This window comes from Cuculus canorus, chromosome 7 (genome assembly GCF_017976375.1).
Source record: "Cuculus canorus isolate bCucCan1 chromosome 7, bCucCan1.pri, whole genome shotgun sequence".
Taxonomy (NCBI): domain Eukaryota; kingdom Metazoa; phylum Chordata; class Aves; order Cuculiformes; family Cuculidae; genus Cuculus; species Cuculus canorus.
In genome coordinates, this window is record NC_071407.1 from 25,528,398 (window position 1) to 25,551,971 (window position 23,574).

At 39.3% G+C, this 23,574-nt stretch overlaps 2 long non-coding RNA genes across 2 annotated transcripts in view; both read left to right on the forward strand.

Annotated features, from left to right (window-relative positions):
- LOC128852724 (uncharacterized) overlaps positions 1-5,358 on the forward strand; it is a 29,970-nt gene extending 24,612 nt beyond the window's left edge. Inside the window, exons 4-6 of the long non-coding RNA XR_008450734.1 lie at positions 1,779-1,859; positions 3,080-3,164; positions 4,948-5,358. This is a non-coding gene — a long non-coding RNA (uncharacterized LOC128852724). The remainder of the gene's footprint in view (positions 1-1,778; positions 1,860-3,079; positions 3,165-4,947) is intronic.
- A 2,540-nt stretch (positions 5,359-7,898) lies between these two features.
- Positions 7,899-23,573, forward strand: LOC128852752 (uncharacterized). Its single transcript, XR_008450799.1, has 3 exons — positions 7,899-8,063; positions 22,860-23,044; positions 23,480-23,573. It is a non-coding gene; the product is annotated as an uncharacterized LOC128852752 (long non-coding RNA).
- The last annotated feature ends 1 nt before the right edge of the window (position 23,574 follows it).

Here is a 23,574-nt window from a genome sequence, read left to right on the forward strand (position 1 = left end):
GAGGCATGAATAAGTTATTGGTTATACCAAAGAAAGGATGCTGTGAGGTGTGAGGGTTTTAAGCATCCACTCTTTATACCTCAAGAAAATAATTCATTGCATACCTGGCTATTTATTCTGCTTTCTAAAATGGAGTAGTGGCAGTGCACTAGCCTTTAGACTTTCCAAGCACTTGATCGAGGGCCAAAATAGTAAACCCAAATGTAAAAGATAAACGCTTGTGTGAAAATTCTAGCTTTGCTGGGAAGGCTACCTTCTAGGAAGTTCTTGAGCAATCCTTTGAAGAACTTCAAGTGATCATCTTTTCTCGTGACTGTGACTGGAAAGTCTAATAGTCTGACAGGATTCTGGTGTCTTATTTTTGGTGAGCATCTATTATTTGTCCTAAGGAGTTTTTTCTGTCTGTTAATGCATATACTGAGGATTAATATCATGCTGGAGAGTGTCTGGTTTGGGTCAGTCAAAACAGTTGCTAAAATAAAAGAACTAGTTTTTAGAAATTGCTATCAGAAAGCTCTTTGGGTCCTTGCAGCTGCTGCCTCCCTTCTCTGTAACTTGGATTTCAGGTAGGTTGTTAGGCAGGTGATTGCTCTTTCCCTGCCCTGGCACCCCCAAGCCTTTCAAACTTGGCCCCCAGGGTTTTCAGCAAGCTGCCTAAATTTTGGCAGCCTTGCCCATAAGAAAGCCTGTTGAGTCTTTCTTGATGCATATCACTTCCTAAAGTTGAAGCATTCAACTCCAAGAAGTCCTCAGCAAGTGTGAAGACAACACAATTCTGCTTAACTATAGCAATGCTGTGGTAAGTCTGCTTGAAGATCCAGGCTTATGGATTCTTCTGATTTTTCCAATATCGATGCAATAAGATATTGCTTTGATTGTTTTCTACACTTTTCTCTCCTGTGTTGGAAAGAGTAAATCTAAATGTTACCTCTAAACAGTGGTGGGTTATCAGTGTTCTCTGCTCTCAGTCTGATGGGGTTTTTTTGTTTGTGACATCTCTGCCCTCTCTGACTATCGTGATTTGTTTCTTTACTGTCCTTCTGAGACTAATGTTATGTGTTGTTCATTTGAAAAACTGGCCAAGTGTCCAGCCTTTCATTTATCTTGAGAAGGACACTGGAACTAAATCATTACTCTCTTTCTGAAGCAAAGGAATTATGTAGGAGTTGCTCAACAGGGAGGACCCTGGGCTTGTTCCCAGAAGAGTTTAGCTTACTGGAAAATAACTGCTGTGTGAATAACCCCCTGTTCCTCCTCTAATGTGCCACAATATCCATCCAAATAAGTGAAAAGGCTCTTCTTTGGTGTATTTTAAGTTCTTATTAATATGAACAACTTAAAAAATAGGGTGTATGTTTCCAAGGGCAGTCAGAGATAAATGACTCATCATTTGATTTTTTTATTAAAAAAATCTCCTCTGGATTCATTTGGAAAAATTCCACTTAATTGTTCAGGTATACGAATCTGTATTTTATGAAATTGTGATGCCAAATGTCCTGTTTCTGCAGTAGGTCATAATTCAACATTCCAAGTACGCAGCAGTGCCACATTAATGATCAGCCCCAAGAGACGGTGAGGACAAAACATTTGAAAATCCAATATCTAGGACCAATTTCAGCACAAAGAAATTTAAATAATCTATTAGTTTTTATGCCTTTTACAATAAGGATCACTTCCCTTTTAATTCCTGTTTCCCTACATGGGTACTGGGGCTTTATCTGCAAATTCTGCATGCCATCCTTTTCTATTCCAATTTCTAAAGATTTTTTTTCTTTCAGATTCTTCATCTATGATGTTTGTACACGCAGTATTACTTAACCCTAAGGAAGAGCAAAGTGGTTGATTTTCATAGTTTCAAGGTACGAACGCTGTCATTTTGGAGCATCTATTTCACTTTTGACTAAGAAATTAAATTTCTAGACTTTGTATGTTCAACTCTTCTTGCCAAACCTACTGGGCACATCTGTGTCAGATGCAGTCATACTTTGAAGAACTACTTTTTCCTGCAGGACAGAATAAACAGCAAGTACCCAATGATTTATTTTACCCATTAGGCCTCAGTGTTTGAAAACATTTGTTACATGGAAACAAGAATTCGGGTGCTGTAATAGGAATTATTAGTAGGTTATAGATGATATTAAGCTCTTTTTATTCCAGATTAATAAGAACTCAAATGAACTATGGGGTCTTTAACAAATCTATAAGTATACTTAATACTCTGAACTTATGAGGAGCGGTCATTCACATTTAACGTATTAAGAAAATATTGAAATTGAGGTTTTCAGTGTCGGGAGATCAAAAATACTGCTTTTAATAAGGGAATATCTCCTCAGCTGTTTGGAAAATGGAAATATAAATAGGTTAAACATATTTGAAAGACGTGGTGCTCAAAGTTTTATAATGAATTGCAAACCTAATACACAGACTTGGCTCACCAATATTGGCTTTTGCATGTACCAGCAAACCAAGTCAGATTTTGGAGAGATTTAACTGAATTATGCTTACTCATTTGAGGTTTTGAATGTTGGTTTGGGAGAAAGAGCCAGGCTATACTGTCTGTTTATTTTTTTAAAATATGGTCTGAATACTTTAATTTTTTTATGACATAGGGCAAGTAATTTTAATTTTACTTTCTGGATTGCACTAAATACCTTTTTCCATACCACCTTTGCTAAGCAAATTCTGTCTGTGATAAATGCAAGCAATTTGGAATGCAAAAATGTTCAGAATTTGAAACTTGTTCTGCAATGATTTCCCACATAATCACCATTATGTTTTCTCGAGAACTGTCTCTGAAATGGAACTCCCATTATAGATAGTCAATTATGTGCATTAGTAACTCATGTTACTTGTTTTCTGTGATTTTCCCGAGATAAGCAATTGGGGCAGGGCCATTGCTGCTTGAATTTTATTCAAACTAATCAATCTGGACAGAAAATGAAGGCATTATTAACATTCAAACTGCATTTTCACTTCCCACAGAAATGTTTTTTATTGTCATGGCTAACTGTGTCAGCAGTCAGACCAGACATAGACTCACTGCCAATTAATATAAAAATTCTTTTCTTTGATTTACTAGGAGAGACGGGAACAAATTGTTTTATTTCACTTCATGCATTTCCTTTCCCTGGGCCTCACCTGATTGAGGTATTGGCTCTCTGCAGGTCAGTATACTTTAAAGTTATTAATTACTTCACTTCAATCTATAATACTTAATTAAAGCTTAAAACAAAAATAAATTGGTTGTGTTTGGTGAAAACGTTGTCAGCCATATGGGATTTTAGCAGCATAATAGCGCCAATAGCTTTATTTTGTTTATAGCGATACTGGATGACCTTGAAGTGTTCATCTGGCCAATGTGGACTCTTTAAGATAAGAACCCAATTTCTTTTCTTCTCTTTACCTGGGTTAGGATTAACAGTTCACATTATCAAAAGAATATTAGCACATGACAGGCCTACAGATACTTCTTACATTATTTTGCTTGCTGTCACTTGGAGCCAGCATGAAGGCACTGTCAGCAGAACACCTGCACGTTTGACTGCAGCTCTGGCTGTACAGAGAAGAAGGTGGCTTTAATATTCACCCTCCAAGATTTGCTATTGCATTTCTTGAAATCTCATTTTGTGACTGAGCAGAAAACGCTGTTGTTTTGTTGCTCTGAGAGACAGAATTTCAAAATGGAAAAATTATTAGATTGAAACAGCCATTTCCCTGCATCCTGAGAACAGAGAGCAGCTAGATTAAGAGTTAGGTATTAAACTCTTCCAACTCTTCTCTTCTTCGCTGGAATGATTAAAGTCCAAAGTACTTTGTATTTTGTATCACTTAAGACCAGCTGGGAAAGAAAAGCCTTTCCAAAATGCCACAAAATATTGTACGCTCTTCTAGACATCAGTGACAGTTGCTCTGCTATTTCTGTAACCTTTCAGTTGCCAGTCAGGACTAGGAGCACACATTCTTTCCATAATAAAAACAAAACCCTTTTCAGTAATCAACTCCGTTAGTTTTTATTTATTTTCTTCATTTATTTTTTATCCCAAATTTCACACGTATGCAGCGTACCACGATGCCTTAGGCTTACATCCAGCTGTTTCTTTAAGACTAGTTCTCTGTGAAAAGAACTTGCTTTTGATATCCTAAAGAGATTTTTATACCTTTTAAATAACACAGCCGCTCTGTTTTCTTTTGAATAGTAACTCTGGCCTCGTGAGGTGCTTCCTACTATCTTCCTTCTTTCTATAGAACAAATGCACTCCTCTAAAGACAGCATCTGGGCCAAAGTTTTCTCCCACTTACATAAAAGGAAATGTTACAAATGAATTTTTAAAAGGTCATTGTATGGGCTATGAGTGCCAATGAGATACAGATGTTACTCAAAACTGAATACAGGCAAGCGCCCTTTTGGCTAAGATGAAGTTTAGCTCTGGTTTAATACCTGATATATCTTACATCCAGCATTTTCAAGGGCCATGCTTTAAAAAATTGGTATGTCCTTTCCATTATTTTTTTTGTTTTGGTTATCTTAAAGGTCTAGGATCTGGCTTTTAAAATGCCTTCAGGTGTCTGTATTCACTGGAAGCTGAACTCTTAGAATACCTTTAAAAACTTGGCCCTAAACTCCGGCACTCCCTAGTCCTTAAACAATTGCATAGCAATAGGGGTTGCTATTCTGCTAATCCTGAAAGACAAACCTTCTTCTTCTACCCAGCTATTTTCAGCATGTATAATCTTCACCCCCAGAACACTGGAAGGATTAAGGTTGTCAGTATGTACCTTGCTGGTGGGAAAATACTGCCTCCTGCCTCCTGGGACAGCTAACGCTCGGGAAGCAGGCTGAGCTGAGGTGCTAACAGGCACAGAGGAAAGAAAAGGGAATAACAGGAGTTTAAAGAGGAAATGTACAGAGAAACAGAAAAAGCATGAAAATCTCTTTTCACCCTGCAGGTCTCATGTTTCTGTCACATGGAGCCTTTGCTGTGTGGGTCTGGCAGGCCCTTTAGTGGAACCCACAGATATCTGGCAAGAGTAGAGGCGTAACGTCGATTTATCTGAGTCAAAAAAGAGCCAGAGTTTACTGAAGCATGAATTTGCACTGTACCTTAAAGGGGAGGTGTGGACATATAAGCAGAATTTCATGTTTGTTTGTATTCCCATCGTATATGTCAGATCTTCACAGAGATTTTCGTAGATTCCCTCTACAAACAATATTGCAACCAGCAGAGATTCTTAACACAGAGCAGGCTTGAGCAAGGAATGCAAGTCCATCCCTTCCTTGAAGATCTCTCTATACTACTGAATGTTAAATCTTGTGTACGTACGAGGAAGCACTGAGAGAAGATGCACAGAGGAACATAAACTTAGGTATATGTTATTACCCAATTCATCCCTATTTTAGATTATTTTTGTGTTATATAATCTATATACATTTCATGTATGATTTTTTTCTTTGGGCCTGAGTATGCAGTCAGCTTTTATTTTCTAGAAAAGCTGGGAAATAAATACAACCATCATACACAAGTGAAAGTCAAACTGCATGCAGCTCAGAAAAATGAAACTCCTAACCGTGATCATTTTTTTAAATTATGTGATATTTGTGGTGGTTTTGCCTGGCAAAATAGATCAATAAATTGAAAAGATGTTGTTCAGAGAAAGCTTAATCAGTTCAGGTTTGCAATTGTCCTTGACTCAGTATTTACATAACTGGATGCTTTCTACCTGTCCCATCCCCTCATGACTACTTTGTTTCCCTTTAGTGTCTCCACGTCATATCTTTAATTAGTTGCAATGACTTTGGTAAGGTCATATCTTGCATTTTAAAAACCTGTATCTTAACTGTAAGCCTCATAGTACTGTGTAATGTTAACAAATACACTTTGAATTTAGAATCTCAAACTGCTGGATACTTGGCTTAGATAAAAGAGGAATTCCCAATCTGTTGGCTAGATTATGCCATTGTTTATGAGTGTCATAACCCGAGTTATCAGTTAACAGGAAAATGGATACTGAGGTTGTAAACAATTTGATTTTATTAAACACTTAGGAACCACTGAAGGTTTTTTTTATTTGATATAAGTTCTTTCCAGCAGCTTACTTCAAAATGCACCTAGGTAAATTTCCTTAGTTGTAGTCATTTTCCTCTTGTCCATGCGACAGTGCTTTAATTTTCAAAGACTCCTAAAGTGGAGAAGGAGTGTTCGGCTTGGGAAGAACACAACCCTCAGCACATCTGAGAATCACATGCTGAGAGCTTCAGTTATTCTAAGCCAATACTTTTGTCTAGAAATAGCAAATTTACTGCAAGAAAGGAGATTATTTCAGCGAGTGGATGCTGGCACAGAGGACAGCAATATGGATAATGGTGTCAGCAGAGCTGTGTGGTCAGTTCTATCCAGCCCAGTAGCAGCACTACAGCTGACCTAACACTCTGGCTATCACTCTGATGCTACTCATATTCCGCTTCCTGGCGATATGAATCAGGCTGTGTTGACAGAGGAGTCAGTCCTTTGAAGGTCTCTTATATGATAGGGGATGCTGATATTACCAATGCTCACCTAGCAGAAGGCAATATGTGGGTGTGAAGTAGGCTTAGAGAACCTAAGCTTTGTACAAACATCGTGCTCTTTCTGCAGGTTAATCAGGTCCTTAATAAAAGACCACAGAAATGTCAGTGGGCTGAACAAATAAACCAGAATTGTAACTGAATGTTCATTCAAACAGAGAAATATAGCCCCCTCTTTTTATTAATATTTTTCACCCAGAGAGAAAATGGATTAGAATTATAATCAGGAAATATATGTTTTCTAAATACTATCTATAAGCTTCAGTATATACCTGAATACGCATTACGCATTAATCTTATATACATGATCGCACTTTAATGCCTGCATTCCAAATTTTTTTAATGAAAAATGTTGCTTGGTAAATAGAATTAACTAATTAAGGAATCCATTGTATTGGATTAATTAAGAGATTATAAAGACAGGAGGAAAGAAAATATATTTTTTGTATCAAGACAAAAAAACCAATCTTGGTCAGCAATGCAAAACGCCCTTTAGGCAGCCTTTTCTTGCAGGTAGTGGTGAAATACAATTATCTATGGAAATATATTTTTTCTGAATACTGGATGACAAGACTGAAGAGTGACTAATATTACCTTCTCTTAAAAGTTCCCATTATTGTATCTTGAATCCTGAATTAGATATAACCAATTATTCCCCCTGGTAATATTATTCCTATGCTAATTTCTAGGAGGCTTGCGGGGTGGGAGTTCTGTGTGTTGGGGTTTTTGTGTTGTTTTTTATTTTAATATGAAAACTGACAAGTTGGTGTGTTTGGTTGCTCTTTTTACAAAGCTTCTCTCTCTACTCTTAAAATGCCGTAGTAATTTTCTCTCTGATTTGTTTACCTGCCAAATAAGGTCAAAATAATGACAGATATCCTAATCAGTGGAATGTAGACACAAAGATGGGAAAACGATACTTTTTGTCCTCTGCAGATAGGTAGGAATACAGTTGGTAAAGCAAGATAAATTAAACTGCAGCAAGAAAAATTTATATTTGGTATAGGGAAAAACATTTTTTGTCTTCTAATATTGAAGATATAAAACACTAGAACAAATAGCATAGCCAGGCCTTGGAATTTCCATTTTCTAAAGAAATAGACAAATATTAGTTAGGCATGACAGTCGTGTCTGATCTTTCTCCTGAACAGGAGACTGTGTAACCTTTGTAGAGGAATAAGCGTGGAAGGATTCATGCATTACCTATCTAAAAAGACTGATGAGAAAGTCAGTACATGGCTCATAATTTTTCATGATATAAAGTGGTTTCTGCTTTATATTCTTTGTTGTTTCTTTTTTTTCTTTCTTTCTTTTAATTGTTTTCAGACGGAATTGAACAAGTTTTCCTAAAAACGCACTATGGACCTTGCTGAAGTTCGATCATATCTGCAGAACCATGACCGTAGCCTCTGGATCTTCCCTTTGCTTTCAGATTCGCCTCTATTTGCATTGCCCAGCTGAAGAGAAGGTTAGAATGAAGATTTATGCTCAGATGTGGAAGGTAAACTCTAACTGACATTTAGTTTTGGCAAGGCTTCTCTGCTTTTCTATGCTAAGCTCTAAGCTCTGGTGTTTGGGCAGTTTTTGACACAGGTTGGTGTAGTGCCATTGTTTGGATTCAGGATGGGTGAAGGCATAAGATAGTCTTGAAAGATAAAAGTAGGAGAGGGGCAGATGTACAGGTAGTTCGAATCACCACAGCCAAAGAAACTAAGGTGTTATTCTAGATGATCAGGTTATGAATAGCCAATCCTCCAAGATTTCTTGGATACTGCGCAAAATTTAATTCAGTAAATAACAAAAGTGTGTTGGAAGGGGCCTCAAAGCCCATCCAGTTCCGATCCCCCTGCCATGGGCAGGGACATCTCCCCCTGGATTAGGTTGCTCAAAGCTTCATCCAGCCTGGCCTCAAATACCTCCATGGATGAGGTATCCACAACTCCTCTGGGCAACCTGTGCCAGTGCCTCACCACCCAACAGTAAAAAATGTCTTCCTAAGATCTAGCTAAATCTCCCCTCTTTCAGTAGGTTGCTTTACCTGCAAGAAATTTTTGGACTAACCATATAGTCACCTAACTAAACTCAGTAAACAGTATTGATGATGCCAGGACAGTAGAATCCAAAATGGGACAGGAAAAAAGAGACACACAGACAAGTCTGTAGTATGAGTATGGCTATGGCAGTGGAACTATGAACTGTTGCATATATGGAAGCAACTAACACTGAAATGGGGCTTTTCAAGAAGTCCCCCAAACCTCACCATATTTTTGGTGAAAATATTTTAAAGATAAATACATAAATAAGATTCCCTAAGTCGGATGTGAATTAAAATATAATGTGATATTGCGTTATATAGTATATATAATGTAATATAGTGTGGGTATTATGTTGCAATTGCCTGTGAAAGACAGATGCTTTGTTGTTTATGATGTAGAAAAAATGTAGTAAAATGATGTAGTAAAAATTATAATCTGGGATTCATGCAAGAACATATTAAAAACCTGTAATTACTTCATTGTTACATGGGTATTCTGCTATTGGGTGGCTGTTTCAGAGAACTGATTTTAGACCAAAGCTTGTTGAGCAGCTTAAGAAAGTCCTCATCCTCATTAGTCTTTGCAGAAAGGTGTTTGAGTGTCTTAACAGAGTTCCTGTTGGGTACTGTCCCTGTCACTGAACACACTATCCAGACATTACTGTTGATAGCTTTGCCAGTGTGTTTATGAGAAAAGCCAAAGTCTGGAGAGGCACAGACTAAACTAAATCCTTCCTTCCTTCCTTCCTTGTCAAGGCCTTGATACTGTACGTGGATAAGAAACCTAATATTACCTCTGCAGTGCCTGTCTCGTGGATTAATAGGTGAATTTAGTCTCCCTGCTTGTTAACATGCACTAGTATCTCAGCAGCAATAAATTCACACCAAAGTACCAGCAGTTCACCAAAAACATTGAGTCCTGTGCTCTCTTGATTCACCTCAGGTGCACTATGCCCGAGATTTCATATGAGTAATTCTGATGACTACTGCATGAGAAAAAGGCATATTAATGCTTTAATTACTTATAATGAAGGATCATGGGATGGTGATGTCATCATCTTAAGACTTGCTATGTCTAAGTGCACTGCCAGGAAGAGGAAAGATGAATGGTGATTTATATAGCTTGGACAAAATTCAGATAAAAACCACTTCAAAAATGTTAATTATTTGAGGTCATTTTCTATTACGTAGGGTCTGTTCTTGAGAATTTCTTACCGGTTAATAGAGATGATTCAGGAGTGTTCAGTCTGGGTTGGTTTGACAAGAAAAAACAGCTTTTGCATGGGAGATGGAAAAGAAAAGACAAAGGGTATGATTTATCGATGTGCACTTGGCTGTTTGTGACTAACAAAGAGATGATTCACAAATGTCTCGGGCTCAAAGCTGTGATCTGTCAGAACTGCTGAGCTGGGGAAATACTACCACTAAGGAAAAATAGATTGGTCAGCAGTTGCAGACTTATCTGTAAGCAGGTCATCCCATACTATCTATGCGTGCAGCAGGCAGATTGGTTTGCTGGGTTAGGAGTAAGATAACTTTGTTGCAGTGTTGTCTGTTCTCAATGAATGGTTTTAATTAGTTACACAATTGACTTATAAACCGATTAATTGATTTTTTTATCTGCCTAACATTTGCTTTATTATGAAGTGATTTTTCATTTGAACTAAAGATTTTATTATCAAAATCCAGACCGTTTTTAAAATTTCTGAGGGAGCAAAGGAATAAAATAGTGCAGAGGGGAAGGAGTAATGACATCTGTCATGGCAAAAGATATTAAAGGCACTACCATTCAGTGTTAGTCTGATAAAAATTATTTGGAGGTCTGTGGAATAGTTGTGAGTGTCCACATATTTCTTTGAAATCTACTGCCATTTGCCACAAATCAATATTTTTTTAGTGATGAAAGAGAGGGAGTTTAATATTATAACACTTCTCATTCTCTCTGTAATAACAGTGATGGCATCATCATCTGTAGTTACTCTTCTATTTACTACATAATAAACCTAATGCTTGTTTACAGTTTTCTTAGCACCTCAGCTCAAACACGGTTATATATACACGCAAACATTCTTTCTGCTTTGAAGAGGCAAGCTGTGGTACCGTGGGTAGTTATGTGCATGTGAATTTGCTCATCATAAATCTGCATCAGGCTTTGCTGCAGCCAGCAGCACCCATCACAGTAAACAAGTGATGACACCGACTTGGCTCATGAGATCCTGATTCTCCACAAATGTATGTCATTATATCTTGTGCTAGTATCTATGGAGTAGCAAATATGTTATATATATCCCAGAAATAAGTTTGCAGACTGCCTGGAAGTACTGAAAGAGCAACAACCCATCTTGCATGGAGCGGTTAATCTGTCATTAATGTTAGCAATGGAAATGCATACTTAGAAAGTGAGCTGTTAAGTCTTCCAGAGGGAATGGACTGAGCTGTGCCACATGTAGGGTTGTAGCACTTTGGGATGCTAGGCTTTAAAGGGTGAGCCTTGAATAAAACAGAGTCTAAGTACATCAGATAAGTGAAGCAATTTCTCATGGCACATGGACCAGTATTCAGTTTGATTTTTCTTCATCTCAGTGGCTTATACTGCTCTAGCTCTGAATGCCGTATTATTTTATGCTCCAGTGTCTGGCACTGATCACACTGACTATTTCTCTTAAGTGAGAAAATGTTCACATATACTTGTTTCCATCTTGAAATACGTATTTTGTTAGCCTAGTGACCCAGGACATTAACACAGTAATGTGACTAAAGTCCTCCAAAGACTGTTGACAGTTTATCCAAAGGCCTGGTGATTTGAGTAACCCCTACGGGAACAGAATTAATTACATCTTAATGATTTTCAAGGGATTCAAAACACCAAACTGACTAAAGATGAAGTGGCCTGGTAACTGATTTTCCACCAGGTCAAGTAGTGGGTGCTTTGTGAGGACCAAGTCTCAGGGAATAAAGAATGTAAGCAGCAAATTTACCTGCGGCTTCCAGCTAACTTCCAACAGTGCCGGGAAGCTTTCTTTTGTCTCCTTCCGCCCACCAAATGCTCTGAACAGATCTGTAGATATTGACTGTAAGCAGCATTCCCAGCTATGCTACTGACTCTGGGCAGCTCACATTGCACCACAGTCCACCTTCGTGGTCTCTTAACAGTAAATAATGTGCTTTTCACTGAATTCCTTTCAAGATGGGAAATGTAATTCTGAGAATAGAGCATGATGTTCATGCAATGCTAAAAGCAATGGACATACGAGTTATTTCCATGAACAGTATTGTATTTGTACAACAGCAAGATGAACTACAAGCTTTTTCACATAGTAGTAACAAAAGCAAAATATATTGTTCTAATACTTGTAGTGAGTATTTTTCTGTCATCTAGATGGGAAGTAGTAATGTTTTTGACACAGCAACTACGTAAATACTCCACTCCTGCTAAAGCGCAGTAGCTCTTTTTCTTCGCTCCCTAATGTTTTAAATGCCTGGTCTTAGCTATAGCTTCTTGAGCCCTTCAGCTACTCTAGGTACCTATTCAATGATCTGCTTTCTGCAAATGAAGAGTATTCTAGAATTACTTTGTGTGCGTAACATTTCCAGCTACAAGTATTTGCTAAGCTTTAGATCACCCTTATGCAAGAGCAGTGAAACAGATGATGTCCAAAAGGGAAAACTGTCGCTGCCTGATCCAGTACCTCAGAGTATGTCCATTCACACAGTGGAGAGGCAGTGCAGCTTCCTTGGCCAGGCCCTGAGTCCCCTCTGGGTGGTGACAATCGCACTGAGTTTATCCCCTGGAGCCCAATGCAGCCAATGAAGCCCTCCTACTCCTAACTGTGGAGTCGAGGTCTTCATGCGGTGCTGGTGGATAAACATTTGAACAGGTGAAACCTCCTATTTGAGAAAGAAATTTCCCGACTCTGTTCCCTTTGCCTTTAAATTCCATTATCCCTCCTATCCCAAACATTTTAGGCTCTAACACCTGGAGCTAGCTTTTGGTCTGTACTCTGTAGACTGCAGAGTGATGTGAGCCATACGTGAGCAGCTTGCCAATTTCTACTGTTAGGAGTGGCGGCAGAACCACTTTTCCAGACTTGTTGAGTAGCTTGGAGTGACATGGTCACTCTTGTGGGTTCTGCCAGCAGGCTCTGGACCACTTTGCCACGCGCTGTGACTTGCAGCTGGTCTGCAGCCACCCGCTCCCAAAGTAAAAAAGACAACTTGGACCTGGAACCCCAGTTTCATCAGGAAGCTGATCCTGGTGGGCCCCACACGGGTAAGAAGCCTTAAATCAATCCTGACTTTGGTGCCAGAAAGCTGGCTGTTGGACAGGACATGGCCAAGAACTGAGCGTGTCTTGCCTGAGGGTGTCCTGATGGATGGCCCTCAGTGTTCCATTATACAATGATGCATGCCCTTAGTTCAGGTCCCCTCATGATAGCCTCAGTGGCCTTGCATCTTCAGGGAAGCACCTGAACAGTTGTTAGCAGAAGATCCATACAGCAGAGAGAGGAATTACACAGAGAAGTACAATAAGATGCAAAATAGCAGAAAGAGTACCTCAAAGTTCATGGGGGAAGCTGTAAGTACAAAAAAGAAAAGTTCAGAGGACAAATTTTTAGTGTGATTGCATAGTGGTGATGTTTTGAATTCCTGTTCATGTAGCTTATTGTAGTGACATTAAGTCACCTTGCCTAAGCTAAGCTCTGAATCATCTTTATGAAGTCACTGAAGGCTTCTTATAGCAATATTCAATAAAAACTTCTTTTCAGTCTTATTTCAAGCATTTCCTGTTGGGAAAACTATTCTTAGGTATTCTGCCTCATGGTTAATCACAGGAAATTTAAAAGGACAGACATGTTGTTGACCAGGTACAATGGCATTTTCATTAAGAAAGACCGGATTGGATTCATAATGAATGTGCAGAGCTAAATAACTGTATGAAATCATCTAGCAAACAGTTTATTTCATATTCTAGAGCAAGGCTCCTAAGGTAACACCAAGTTCAGGATACGTGTAACGCTGTTAGGTGATACTAAAGCCTTGAAATCCAAGGTGAAAATTGTTGAAGGCGGTAGGTCTTTTAAGATGATTTCTGGGTTGTGATTTGGGTTTTTTAATAATTTGGAAGCTATTAAATAGAAACACCTCAGCACTGAATACTATGAACTTCATGCTCTGATAGTGTGGTTCCAGTTGGTTTGGACTAAAGCCTTTTGTTGTTTTCTATTTAAACTTGCTTCAAGTCCCCATTTACTTGACAGTCCGTTCTGACAGAGCAGGCGTTCTTGTTTTCACTTTTCTGCCAAACAAAATGTTGGCATGTAACAACCAGTGTTTCCCTAATGTAGTCAGCAAGGTTAAAGAACCTTAATCTACACCCCTTTCTTGTGAATGTTTTGTTATTCTGACATGGTTTCCTACTAGCATCTTGGTGGATATTGAGGACTGTCAGCTTAATGTTATCATAGTACTTCACTGCAAAACGCTTAATTTCATGTCCTCTATCTGTGGAATCTTGTTAAGAGTAACTGTTGTTAGGTGTGCAAAATATCAAAAATGGATTCATCCAAGGCAGTTTTCTATCTAGCTGCTTAGAAGACTCTCTCAGGCCAGTCTTAGGTGCACTTAACCAGTGCTTTTCTGTATTTTCTGGCCAGTGGCATAGAATACATATGCTTTGTTTCAGAGAAGTACTTTCTTGTATGTCATCAATATATAGTTTGTTTAATTGTGGCCCCAGTGCGGCCACAGAACCAGTGTGGTAGGGGACTGCACTCCACGACTGCAGAACCCAACATCCTGAATGTCAACATGCCTACAACTCTCTGCTCTAGAATTTTATTTGCCTTTAACTACTGATGTTGAAAACTGTATTACAGCTTTTTTATAAACTAGACATCCTTTTCATTCAGAGATGCCTTATTCAAAGCACTCACTGAGGAACTAATATAAAAAATTCAGGAAAAAACACCTTCCCCATGGGAGCACTTTCTTGGTACATGTTGATGTAACACGTCAAAACTCTCTGAACTGACTTCTTAGGTTCACTGCACAAGTTCTCTTTCAATCACAATCTTTCGTCCTTTCTTAGTTGTACATATTTTGTTACTCCTTCAACTGCTGATTTATTGGTGGAGCGACCAGCTGTGCCTAGTTTGCATGAGATGTATTATAGGAGAGCTGAAGAAGTCTGGTTTAACTTAAGAAATATTGGAGCTGTAAAAATGTTGATTACAAATTGATAGGTCATTGATTTACCCAATTTCTGTTTCCCTGAATCAGTCAAACCAGTTTCTCTCAGGTGTTAATTGAGCAATGTTACAGTGGAGTAAATGGAAAGGAAAAAAAGATAATTTCAGATTATATTTCATGAATTTTCTTGTCAGAATCTAAAAGACAACAGCCAATATTCCAATTTTTTCTCTTCCAGTTAAGAAGTGGTGTGCCTGCTCCATACCTATTACTATTACTCCACATCAAACCCCACCTGTATGGCCTTGCTCACCTTGACTGAGCTCTTAATTTTAGCTAAATGCTGCTGTACCTGCTAATGAAGCTGAAACAGCTGTGTTGATTTGTTCTGAGTTATGGTGTAGTTGGGAGGTAGAAACGAGAAACTGTTTCTTTCAACATATTCTGCTTCAGAGAAATTCCAAGCAAGGCAAATTTCCCTGAGATAAAACACAGCCCAAACAAACAGAAACAGACTTTAAGTAGCTGAACTGACTGTGCTAACTTAAAAGAAAAAATGCCCAGCCATTGATAATAGGAGACATATATGTGACTGTCATCTCATCTTGTAATATGCATAAATTAAAAATATGATGGTAACCTACTTTTGGTTATCTGCTTCAGGCATCTAAAGTTTCTCTTATCTTTCTCCCCTGAGCTCCGATTCCTACTCTTCAAGTTCACGGAAGTCGAGACACAAAGGAATAGTAGAATGAACTTCTCAGGGTTTATACTATTTCTCTGTGTGTGTAAAGGTAGGCGTAATTCCCCTAAACCAGAAATATTTTGTTCTGTCTGAAAACTGGAAGAATAAACATGAAAATGTCCATGGTGATTTGATTTGCAACATCAAGACACACACAAATTCTTGTAATTTTACCATATTTTTATCATGTATGTATTAAGTTTTAAAGTTATCCTCTGCTTTTGTTGCTATTTGTACTACAGAAACTGTAGCCAGAGCCTTGTTGCACTAGATAATGGTCTGAGACACAGACCCTGTGTCCTCTCCCCCAAACAACTTCTACGGTGTTTTGCACTTTTGTGCAGGTAAGTGTGTCTTTTGAGAAAGAAATGGTAGGAAATGAAAACGTCGTGACCCTGCATTTTGAACAGGGTCCTCAGGGAAAGGAGGATTGGGTTTTTCCCATGTCCTTGAAAATGAGCCTGCCTGTGTTTAAGCCTCTAACTAAGGGAACTTGCACACTCGGCAGTTTCTGAAGACTTTCTGCTCAAATCCCAGTGTGGTCCATTTGTCCGTAATGTATTCTCCACTCTGCAGAGCCTTAGGGCTGTGCAGGATGTTAGAGGGTCAGGGACCTCTTGTCTTGGGGTGAGTCTCTACTGGGCTGGCCATGACTTCGCATTCATTTCTATTTTTATTGGTCATGATGATTTCTAGAACTTTCTAGTCCTTTTTAAGCTCACATTATGATCACATTCAAAAGTTAAGGGGCGGATATGAATCATGGCACTTTTTTGTTCTTTTTATGATTGTTGTTTCAAGATTTGTTTTAAAGAAAACCAGTTTATAGTAATAAGCTTTGATAGAAGTATACAATGGTTTGGGTTGTAAGGGACCTTAAAGATCATCCCGTTCCAGCTCCACTGCCATGGGCAGGGACACCTCCCACTGGATCAGGTTGCTCAAAGCCTCAAACAACCTGGTCTTGAATGCTTCCAGCCACGGGGCATTTACAACCTCTCCGGGCAACCTGGGCCAGTGCCTCATCCTGTCTACCTATAGTAACTGGTCCAACAGACTGTCATTTTCCTTTGAAATAGTTGGGTTTGGCTGTTTAAACTCCTGTGGTAACGCACACAGCATTTAGTGTGGCTCCATATGATGCAATTCTGAGACTTGTTTTCTTAAAGAGATTTTAGGAGATGATATACTGGGAAAGCATACTTTCAAGGACAGTGTTATAGTATTAAGCACTAAAAATAGGAACAAAATTTAACTTTTCAATCAGAGTTCACTCTCCTTGTGCAGAGTATATGTAATTGTATATTCTTGCATTTACAAGATTCTGGCTTTACTCAATGCACCTGAAGAACAAAGCAGAGTTATTTTGAGGTTAAATCTTTGGGCTGGACCCCAGGAATTTACAAGTTCCGGCCCTAGTTCTGACACTGACTTCTAGCTGTTCCTGAATGAGACTTAGGAGGCGTCTAAGTGAGCATATAAAAAATGCATGGGGCAATCTCCCTTCTCACATTTCCTCGCAGGCAAGCTCTTGATTTCATTTTTAATGTAATGTTCTTTAAATGTAGAGACTGTGTGCACGTGTAATAGAAAAACACATCCTGTTAGATCGATAGAATGGAGGGGCAAACGTGCCTCTATAAACCGTGGCACAAATGAAGATGTGTGACCTGACTATCTGAGTGCTTTCTTTTATGACCATGATACCATATATTTAAAAATACATTTTAGTATTAATCCAGATCTCTTGAATTAGCCTAGGATCGTATTTCCTGGTTTCCAATGATTATAGTTTAGTAACATATGGTGCTGAATGTAAATTACATTATGTGGATCATTTAACCCAATACAGGTTAACTTAGAGGTGAAGTCCCTTGTAAGTCCTGAATCTGATATTTTTATACTAATTCCTATAGTTACAAAATTAATTGTTATTCCATTGAATGTGATCTTCTCTTCATTAACTTTAGTGTGCCTTCATGCTTATGTTCATAACTGAATAACGGATCATGATTTTGTCAGCTCTTCCCTGGCAGAATCTGACTTGATGATTTAGGACACTGAAAAGTGTCAGGGCACTGTTTTCCCTTATGATATTGGGGCAAATTCCCCAGTAATACAAGTTATTGTAGCTCTGTTCTGAGCCTATGAAAGTTTACAACAAGCAAGAACCTTACTTGCTATTACCATAAAGCTGTTGTGTTACAAACAAAGAAAATAAGCTCTTTTGTTTTCCTAGTTCTAGTTCTAGATTATACATTGGAGTAGCAGACTCGCGCACTTCTGCTGCTGATTGCTTCCTCTGTGGAAGATAGAGTGATTTGTGATTTCATGCCTAGCATCCTTGGTCCTGGGCTTCAGAGAAGCTCTGTCATGGGTTTTGTTTGATCCATATAGGAACTCTGTAAGGTGGTGAATTGGCAGCTACTGTGCTTTTCCAACCACCTGGTTCCCACTATGGCATCCTCAGAGTGCTGACTCCGGCAGAACCTCATCTGTGATAGTGGATGCTGTTGCCAGTGACACTACAGCACATATAGAACCTTCCTGTGGCTTGCAGGAAGAGTGGCATTGTTGGAAAGTCTCTCTTAGCTCACTCATGCAGAGATGTCTATGCAAGGAGAGCGAGGCCTCTTCCCAGGAGCAGTGTGGCAAAAAAAAAAAAATCTGAAAAGATTTCAGAGCTCAGTTTTTGAACTTAAAGAAAATGAAGTTTTCTGCACTTAAAGAAAATGACACAAAGGAAGAAAGAGTTTTGTCAGTCAAATTTAACACTTCAAACCAAACCCCAACCCTTCGTATATTTTTGTGTTACTTTCTCTACATTATTAGTAGGTTTAAAAATTATCTTGAAAGAAACTCCTTAGATCTGCTTTGCAGGTTTGAAACCTCTAGGGTATGCTGTGGTCATGTTTTCAAGTTCTCTGCAGCCAAGTATACTATTTTAGGAAGAAATAAAATTAAAGCTGAGGTTCACAAATATTAACTGGGCCTTTGCAAAGTATCACAGCTTTATCTGTCTGTTACTATTTTTATTAGAGTTGGTAATGCAATATTTTTTAGGGTCATCTACATACTTCAGAAATGGTTTGGGTGAGTTGTAAAACACGGTAGATAGATCTGACTGTACGTTGAAGAGAATCATTCTTATAGCAGCCTTCCAGTACTCACAGGAGCCTATAGGAAAGATGGGAAGGGGCTTTTTATCAGAAAGTGAAAGGATAGGATGAGGGGGAATGGTGTTAATGGTGAGGGTGGTGAGGCAATGGCACAGGTTGTCCGGAGAAGTCGTGGATGCCTCATTGCTGGAGGTGTTCAATGCCAGGTTGGATGGGGCTTTGAGCAACCTGATGCAGATGAAGTTGTCCCTGCCCATGGCATGGGATTGGAACTGGATGATATTTAAGGTCCCTTCCAACCCAAACCATCCCATGAATCTATGATTCTCTAAAAAATTCACCTCACCCAGGTTGCTGCAGGGGTACTCCAGCCTGGCACTGAGCAAGAAGCCTGCCTTGACCATACCCAGGGCCGTAAGCTCTGTATTAATCAGTAGGGAACTGAGATTTCACATCTCTCCGGTGGGCTATTCTATTTGACACCAAACTCTAAGAGACAAGGATGAAAATAACCTTTTTATCACTATGATCATAGTAGTGGGTTATCTACTGGAAACAGACCAGGAGAAGAGTCAACAAAGGATGTTTTATATTTTGTTAGCTGGTTTTAATTTATCAGCTGCCAGTTTCAATATATTTCTCTAACCAGTTGGACTGTAATTTCTGGAAAAAATATTTACCCCCTGCCATTCAAATTCTGATGGGGGAATGTGTGAATGTGCTTGTGTGTGTTTGTGATGATTCCAGGCATATTAAAAATGTTTGTTTAAAAGTTAGAAAAATCCAATTTTCAAAGTTCAGAAGAATTTCACAGCTCACAGTAATGTGGAGAGATTTATCATACTAGTGTCTTTCAATACTTCAGGGAAATTAATGGCTCTTGAGTAATGGAATAAATGTTGAGCCTCAATGCCAAGGTCCCTGTGGGTTACAACTGTTGGGATAATGTTATAGTATGTTTCCATGCGAAAAGGATTGTCTGTGCACATGAGATATTCATGAGTCATCAGGCCTGTTGCTGTCCCTGATACTAGTTGGGGGATATTCCTGCACTGATGGAATGGCAGCCACAGGCACAGCTCTGCTGGATGCCCTGCAATGTGTACATCAGCCTTCCAACCTTGTAGCCTTTCTCACTCAGGGGCAGTGTGCCTTGCAGCAGCAAGAGGTTTACATCCCATCTTAATGACACCCCTGTAGTTCTGGTCCTCAATAGCATACAAAATTCAGATCTGGATATGACTATGACTTTTGAAACTCATGGTAATTAAAGCACCACAGTTGAGTGTCAACGTACATCTCACCCCATATGACTTTTAATTGATGTAATAGGCAGTATTCACAGCATTCCCAGGACTATCCTTAGGACAATGATACCAAAACTGAGCTATAGTTTTCTATCAAAGTAACCAGGCGGGTGTAAGACAACAGGGAATGCAGTGATAGGATGAGGGGTAATGGTTTTAAGCCAGAAGAAGGGAGATTTAGATGAGATATTAGGAAGAAATGTTTTCCTGTGAGGGTGGTGGGGCAGTGGCACAGGTTGCCCAGAGAATGGATGCCCCATCACTTGAGGTGTTCAAGACCAGATTGGATTGGGCTTTGAGCAACCTGATCCAGTGGGAGGTGTCCCTGTCTATGACAGTGGGGTTGGAACTGGGTGACATTTAGGGTCACCTTCTATGATTCTATGAAAACACTCATTGCTCCCAAGCGTGGGAGAACTTGCTTCCTGCCTGCATGGAAATATTTTAGCACCATCATCCCATGCTGCAGATAAACCAGCAACAATAAAGTCAAGCAGGTGAAAACTTCAGATGAACCAATGCCTTGAGAACAATTTTATTATTGCCTTCTCATGACGTCAGATGTTGAGGTCTGTTTTGCCCAAGAAAACAGATGACTATGGTTTATGATTTCATCATGATTTTGACACTGAAGTTTATGCTTTCGGTGAAACAATCCAATGGCCAGAGATCAGGCATTCTTGCAGATGTAGTGTATTTTCAAAAGCTCTATATAATATTTTCAGTGACACTATCTAACCCCTGTGGGAGGAACTTAGAATCTTATTGCCAACAAACATCATTGGGGTCTGAGGGCAGTCCCAGCAGCAACCAGCTCACAGGAGGGACAGTTTGTCAGGCTGCCAAAGGATTTTGGTCCTTCCAAGTCTAGCCCAGACTCATGATCTGCTGTTATGTTCTCCCTTTTGCAGCATCTTCAATTATGTCAGTCCCTTGTCACTATTTTCACAAGAATGCTTTTTTTTTTTTTTTTTTTGCTTTTTTTTTTGCCTTTTTTTTTTTCCATGAAATCTCTGTATTGGACAATGCCGAGCCCTTGCTGACTTCTTGTGGTCAGCACAGTTGGTGGCATATTTTCTCCATACGGAAGATTTATTTCTTCCTGACATGGAAGAAATATTTTCTTGGTTCCCTTTACCAGATGATATGATGGAGACATCCCTTAGCATATGTTTGCTTCTTTCTTATGGTAATAAGTGTTTCTGACCATTTCATAACACTTGGATGAGTGCTCCAGGACTACACACTGCCTTTAGCCCTTTCAGTGTTCTGAAATGGACAAAAATTAAATAGGTGGTGTGGCTACTGCACAGTTTAAATGTTAGCAAGTATGAAACAACTGGGGAAGAAAGGAATGAACAGAAGTATAAGAAAATAAAGCTCATTGCTGGTGGAAAAATACATGTATAACAACTTGAATTAAGTATGCCATGCAGATAAATTCTTTGTTATTGTCAGCATCAAAATTTGATCTGTCCTTCTACCATTAGATCTACCTCAGGAAGAATATCATTTCAGTGCCATCCTGGTTGTTACTGTATGAAAGATTCAACAATTTGATCACGAAGTAGTGTTAATAAGAATTTTTTACCACCAACAATAGCACTTCAGACTCTGAGGCCATACAACAACCACCACCACAGCATGGGGGAAAAAAGCATTTAAGTCTTGAACAGATCGAGTTGTTCTGGAGTCCTCAGCACAGGAAGGACATGGGTCTATTACGGTGAGTCAAGAGGAGGCCACAAAGATGATCAGAGGGCTGGAGCACCTCAGGAAGACAGGCTGAGAGAGTTGGACTTTTTCAGCTGGAGAAGCGAAGGCTCTGGGGAGACCTTAGAGCAACCCTCCAGTACTGAAAGGGGGCTGACAGGGAAGATGAGATGCGGCTCTTTATCAGGGAGTGCAGGGATAGGAAAAGGGGGAATGGGTTTAAGCTGAAAGAGGGGAGATTGAGATCAGATATTAGGACAAAATGCTTTTCTGTGAGGCTGGTGAGGCACTGGCACAGGTTGCCCAGAGAAGTCATGGCTGTCCAATCCACAGAGGTGTTCAAGGTGAGGTCGGATGATGCTTTGAGCAACCTGATCCAGTGGGAGGTGTCCCTGCCCGTAGCAGTGGGGTGAAACTGGATGGGCTCTAAGCTCCCTTCCAACCCAAACCATTCCACGAATGTTTGGAAAACATGAAAAGGTGAGACAGTCCTCAAGTGTCTTGCCCTCATGCTAAATGAGCATGATCTAAGACTTCTGATGAAACCAATAAACAGTTTGGACATCATCAAATAGCATCAGTTTCAGGAAGCATTATCCTATCAAGACATCTCAGGGTGCCTTTATGAAAGAAAAAACTACAATAATTTAATAGCTCAGTCTGCTGTGCCAAATGAATGACTCAAAGCAGAGAAAAATAAGGGTATGAGCCATAGGTTCGCAATTGCACCAGCCTGCAAGAAAGGGTCAATTTATTTCCAAGGTGTTTTTGCTAGGAGAGTGATAGGAGAGGTCACTATGAAGTTTGAGCTTGTCTGGAGATGCAAGGACACCTAGCTCTTTATTGCCCTTTTACTAGCACTGATTTTCATTCAAAAAAAAGCAAAATTTCTCCAGGAAAATAAATGAAATGAATGACATGAATGTGTATTTTATGCATAGTGGAGCAGAAGTTAGGTATTGGAAGGAGGAGGTGGTTCTAGGCTGGTATTTTCTACTAACTCAAGGGCAGATGCTTCACAGTCTGTGCTGGGTCTCTTTAGGGGTGTGGAAACAAGGCAGGGCAGGAAGGGTTTCAGTTTTTCCTCCTGAAGTTTGAAATCTGAGTGAAAATTCAAAATGCCTCATTTTGATGGGTTTTTGCAGGGTTTTATGAGATGCTGAAGTTATTTTTGTCTTCCGTATGGTAGGCTGTTTCCTGGATGAACTGTGTTTCCTCAATATACCATCAATTTTCCTCATTGAAGGCTTGCAGCTCCAGGAAAGATAGTGACTACGTTGACATTAGAGGGATGATCACAGTAGCTGGAGCACCAAAGACACTATTATCTAGTCCCTTTCTCATCCGAGTTGGCATTTTCTTCCCATGTGTGCTGTGCGTAAGCTATGATTCTCTGAAAACGTATAAATCTGCTTAACATAAAAGCTTGCAAATCAAATGAAAAAATTATTCAGGTGACCTTACTTCTGCTCCTCGTATGACGAACATGATGGCATCTAAAGCCAGTTTTAATGCTCTGGAGCAGAGCCTGAAGTTGGCAAAAGAGTACAGCTTTGGCTTCAGTTGCTGAGATGCAAGAAGAGATTGGAAGTCCTTGAAATTCTTCCAAGAATTCACTTTGTCCTGGATGAAAACTGGCATTTATCAGTGCAGATGATAGTGGTGTATCTTAGATGGCATCAATATTGATTTGTATACTACACAAGCTTTTAAATATGATTTAAGATAAAGCTCAGCTTAACGTAAGGCATTTCTCCACAAAGCATTGATTTAATGTTAATTTTTTATGTGTTCTTTTCTTTGCTACAGCCTCTGCCTTGGTTTATGGAGACATCTCAGTTATGTTTCTCAGCTCCCTCTATTATCAGGCATCTGTGAAAGCCTCATAAACACTTGTGCACGCG